This window comes from Dermacentor variabilis, chromosome 2, assembly GCF_050947875.1.
Source record: "Dermacentor variabilis isolate Ectoservices chromosome 2, ASM5094787v1, whole genome shotgun sequence".
NCBI classification, from domain to species: domain Eukaryota; kingdom Metazoa; phylum Arthropoda; class Arachnida; order Ixodida; family Ixodidae; genus Dermacentor; species Dermacentor variabilis.
This window is the reverse complement of record NC_134569.1, coordinates 47,030,277-47,036,234: the sequence shown is the minus strand read 5'-3', so window position 1 is coordinate 47,036,234 and position 5,958 is coordinate 47,030,277.

Here is a 5,958-nt window from a genome sequence, read left to right as displayed (position 1 = left end):
GCGGATGTTTTGCCGCGGTCACAGAGTCGGTGCCTGGCTCGGCGAACAGCTGGGCGCCCGTCTGCGCCAGAGTGTATATGCTGTGCAAGCTGGAGAGCACTCGAGTTTCGTAGAGGCGCGTAGCCGTAGTGGCGTAGCTAGGTCGTCTGGCATCCGGGGCCGATAGCTCTTCTGTCACACCCCCCCCCCCCTCCCGTATGTAGTCGAGGAAGGTGAGGATATCGACAATTTTCGGGTGTCTTGAGACGTATATGACACCCCCCCCCCCCTCCCCACTGGCCCCGTGCACCCAGGGCCCACGGCCCCCCGGCCCCCCCGTTGCTGCGCCACTGCGTAGCAGTATTAAACGAGAATGCTGTAAGAACGTCCGTCACACCGAAATGTGATGGAGGAAGCAGGACCTTCTGACCCCCGAGTGATTCGGCGAGCTCGGGGTCGGAGCAAGAACGCCTATAGCCCGCACCGGCAGCCCTAACGCCCTAAACATTCGCGTTGCCTGCTCGTAAGCGATGCGTGAATGTTTCAATCTAATTCGTACGAATTCCTTTCTCGGCTCGGCCTCGGCGGAGCCGGAAATAAAACTAAATACCTGAGCGCTCGTTTTACGTTCAAGTCGTAATCGCCATTATCTGTTCTTGGCGAACTCAATGTCAATGTCAGATTTCCTGGTATAGTAAAGCTGCGCGCGGCATGTGTTACATGCAGCATGCACACAACACACAAATTATCGCGTGCCAAGGTGCAATAGTCGGATGAACTTACGGCAAACCTCTGCAGTTCTGCACGTGAGTGCCTGAAATTAGAATGAAAAGTATCCAGTTGCGTTAAGATCAACCTTTCCGTTTAAGAGCTGACCTGAGAGCGGGCGCATAGTGGCAGGTGCTGCGTGACACATGATGCGCACGAAATAAATGCGGTACTCTCAAGGTCCTTGCAAATTTGAAGGAATTAGTCAGCTTATAGCACAAAGTGAATCGGACGCGGTGAAGCATTGCCACAGGAAAATACTTAGCTCCCTACCAGGGCCCAAAATAATTACCCGCGGTTAAATGGAAAAGCGAGTACAAGCACGTCTATTAAATCACTGGAAAAAAATGACAGAAAAAATCAGGACAGCCGGGGCAGTCTGTAAGTTTCCGGTAATTTTCGGGACATTTCGGTACAACAATATTGCTTGAAAAGCAGGTGCAAGCTTCTTTGTAGACGCACGTACGTAGCGGACACTACTTTCCGGAGGGGGTTTTTTTTTTTTTTGAAGCCGTGACGTGTCCCGGTAAGCCTAACTCGATTCCGATACAGCAGCCTTCTCAATTATTATTCGTTGTGGGCATTGCCATCTTTGTGAATTGCTTTACGATGGTTCGTTCCTGTACCCAATGTTTTGTATCTCAGACCGGCAGGTGAGCGGTTTAACTGGTCCACGCGCTCCCCTTAGTGACTCGAAGGTACGTGGGTCTTATGTTGAATAGTAGTGAGTGAGTATAGTGAGATATATATAGAGTGATCTAGATATATATATATATATATATATCTATATATATATATATATAATACTATATATATATATTATATATATATCGTCAAGAAGTAGTCTATAAAGAATGCATTTATATCTTATATAACTACCACTACCCACACAATTTTAATTACTGAATTATTGAATTTTATCTGGCAAAGTAGCAAATTGGATCTGCATAATCTTTATTTCCTATGTGCGAGATGTTCGACAAAACAGAAGCAACAGCCACTTTCAGCAAAGGCTTGAAGAGTTCGCAAAGAAAGGCCGTCTTCAAACTCTGAAAAAGCTAGGAAATGTCAGCCACTACGGGAAAAAAAAGCAAGAGATGTCGACAGCGACTTGTACATTGCTGATGACTGTGTTAAGCTACGTAATAGCTAAAGTTAGTGAGAAACCAGCACTCAAGCTACACCTCGAGTTTGCTTGTACTCGCAAAAAAAAAGTGGTAGAGAGAGAGAGCCTGCAACTGACCACCTTAAAATTCTCTCCCCTCCAAGAATTCAGCTACTCACTTTAGAACGAACCCGGGAAACATCCGCTTGCAATGGATCCGCTGAAGTAGCATCACTGATACTATCGTAAGCTTTGCAGAAATCAAGAGTGGCCAAAGTGACACATTGGTTCTTGAGCCTTGCGTGTTGAATGCTAATTTCAAGGTCGATACTCACGCCAGGCGTAGATTTAATTAGGCATGTAGTCAATAACCTTCGTTCGCTAACTAAAATTCGACACTACCCGACAACACCCCTTACAGTAGAGTTGAAGTTAAAATTTTAAGCAATCGGAGTGACATTGTTTGTTTGTTTGTTTGTTTGTATGTATGTATGTATGTATGTATGTATGTATGTATGTATGTATGTATGTATGTATGTATGTATGTATGTATGTATGTATGTATGTATGTATGTATGTATGTACGTACGTACGTACGTACGTACGTATGTATGTATGTATGTATGTATGTATGTATGTATGTATGTAAGTATGTATGTATGTTCTGGATAGGATTATTTTGACAAATTTCGATTGATAACGTATCCCTTCAGTTTTAATAGAACAGTCAACTCAATTCAATTTATTCTTACAGTACTCTTGGCGCTTTACTTAAGGCCAGGGGCTGCGGCACCATGGCAACAATAATACAACCTGACATAAAATGACGGTCAAGGGGGGGGGGGGGAATACTTCTCTGCGTCCTAGCGAGAAACTTGATCAGTCGTACTCCGACAACTCGAAGAGAGAGTATGACTTCTCTACTTCTCTACTGCTTTGATAGCGCTCGTACGATGCTCGCATCTTGAGGTTTAGGCACTTAGTCTTATAACAGCATCGGTACCACCCTTAATGTTTGCCTCATAAAAACGAAAAGAAAAAACAAATACGGCTCTCATCTGCATAACCCCCGCTCATGCAGCGAGACCGACCGCCGAGTGAACTCGGTGTCTGCCGGCGTCTGTCGTTAGCAGGTTAACCCAACTAACCTATAGTAACTAGAAACCTCTCAAAATAAAGCCACATGTTTAGCATGCGACTCTGCGCCAATGACATACACGCGCGGTTCGTTCCTTAACCTAATCCAGGTTCTCTGCCTCTCTCTCTTACTTTCTTCGTCTCCTTCTCGGCGGGAAAAAAATGCTTTAAAAATCGGTGAAACGTCTCCGTGGACGGAAGGCAACGCCGTTGCACTCAGCTCGCTCGAGTGGCTTTTTGAGTACCGAGTGATGCCGAGTGCCGAATAGATGAAAGCTATTTTTCGTCCGCCAGCTGCTCAAAAGAGCCGTTACCACGCCCTTGAAAGCAATGACGTGTTTCTTTTTTCTTTCTCCATCTATCTCTCATTGCCATGGATTGATATAGCAGTGAGATATAACTATGAAGTCTGTGTGTAGTGCAGAGAAAGCGCATTTCCTGGAATATACGGCCGACGCGGCCCGGCGCGCCAAAGAGAGAGAGAGAGAGAAGGAGAGAAAGTGAAATATAAGAGAGAAAAGGCAGAGATGTTAACCAGACGCACGTCGGGTTTGCTACCCTGCACTGGCGGAAGGGCCATAGGGATGAAGAGAGAGAGACAGAGAGTTTCGCGGACATTTGAATGTTCTCACCGAGTCTACACACGGTCGCCAAGGTCCACACATGGTCGAATTGTGGTTCTGCAACAACACTTTCGTGGCTTTTTGTTCCATTGACGCGTGCGGCCATGCTCCAAGCATCTTCATTTCTGAAAATGGTCTGGAATCCAGCTGGTTCAATGCTCCATAATGTGCGGTAAAGTTCTTAGTGTTTAGATTTGTCCCGTTGCGCTTCCTTTCCTCTTTCCTCCCCTCCTTCCTATATTCCATTTCTGTGTTGCTGTCACCTCCCTTCAGAAGAGTAGGCAGGCGTTGTGCCCCTTCCGGTGGCAGTTGCCAGCCTGCTCCTCCTTTCCCTTTCCTGTTAACTGTGTATATGTGTTCAAAACAAATAATAATAATTTCCTCTGCAGCGTATCAAGCAGCGTCGCGCACGCTCCCTAATAACGCGCTATTTCTCTCACACGATTATGAGGGGCCGCATGGTTGGTGTACTGTCGCGCACCTACAAAACGCGCCATGGATTTCATTGTTTTTTTTTCATCGACGCTTCTCATAATTTTGCTTCGTTAATCTACGCATTTCGTGCGTTGTGAAAGTACACCGGTCTGTTGTCTGCTCCACAGAAAGAAAGGGATCGTGGGCGTTGATGAAACATTTCAGCGTCAGACTTAGTGCGTGAACGAAGATAAAACAGTCTGAACCGTACCACAAGGGACGAACGTAGAAGAGACATACTCGCATACATCACTGTGTAGGTCACTTCTACGTTCGTCATTTATTTATTTTTTAATCGCGGGTACTTGACGATTACGAATAACCAACCTGCCCAAATTTCAGCTCTAGTAGCAAAAAAAAAAGTTGAGAGACAGAGACAGTGCTGACTTTCAACTAACTGTTTATTGACGAGGAACCTTGCACATATATATATATAATCAACCGCGCATGCTCACTGAAGTGAGTAAGCAGTGAACTAGGCAAACGACCACGTGACATCGCCAACTGTACCGCGCAGCAACTCAATGGAGAACTCAACGGCCTTCCCACTCGCCGTCGCCAAGTCGCTGCTCGTCGCTGCTCGTCGCTGCAACGGCGACCGCATACTGGCCCAACCCGTGGACGGGCCGTTAGCCCATATCCGGAAAACTGAAAGCAGCAACCGATGGAGGTGTGGTCCCTGTTCGCTGAAATGCCGAATATCTTCCGCCGTCGACGAAGACGCTGTAAGAACCATCTCGATGGCGTAGCAACGATGCGCCGCCATTCTGACAAAGCTTTCAAGCAATGACAACGTCGTCTAAGGAAGGCTTCACGACGCGACGTAACAACAGCGGGACAATGCGACGCAGCCGTCATCTGACTACGCGGCCTAGCTGCAACGCTTCAACGACTAGCGATGACTGTGTATCGTCCAGAGAGATGACACAAAGAAATTTCTCTAGAGGACACAGGAGCCGATACTCCGTCATCAGTGGGTCCCTCGCCGTCAAGTTGAAGAAAGTTAAGACTGCATGGGATGGCCTTCAAATCCGGATAGCTGAAGGTCACCTAATAACGCCAGCTGTAGCCTGCACAGCAAGAGTCCCGGTTCATAACCAGACTTACCCTACGAGCTTCGTAATTCTACAACATTGAATGCGGGACATAATCCTCGGCATGGACTTCCTAAGCAAACAAGCGCAGTCTTCGACTTAAGACCCAAGCCGATAACGCTGTTCATGATCCAAGCGATGCCGCTGCATTTAGGACTCTCGGTTACACCGTGCCTTGAGTGTGCTCGAAGACCAAATCAGCATCCCGCCACGCTCCAGCGCCATTTCCATCGGCACCGAAGCACCTGCAGACATAGAAGGCATCTTTGAGGGCCTACTGGACAAGCTCTGTAATGACAACCAATTTTTCGTCAGTGGATCTCAAGAATGGCTACTGTCCAATCGAAGTCGACGACAAGGACCGAGTTTCTTAGCTTGAAGCAAGCTTTCTGACGTGACATAGTTGTATTGTTGCGAAGACAACCATCAATATTACGTGTTAGTCATTTATTGTGTTGTTTGACTGTAATTCTAACGAGGTGTTGTAGGCAACCTAACGTATTGTCGCTCACTCACACACACATGCGCGCGCGCCTCTCTCCTGCTGTCTCAGTCTCTCCATACCATTTCTGGACCCTAGGTGTCGAACGCGGGGACGCCATAGCCGAGAAACTGTCAAATTTCTCCAACGATATGCACACTTGTAAACCTTATAACTTCCGATAAGCGCAGGTTTGAGTTCGATGGATTATATCTACTACGGCTGATTGAGCTCTCTCAAACGTGACCACTCCTACTCCGATCGACAAACACACTGCCTATCTATACCTCTCCGAAC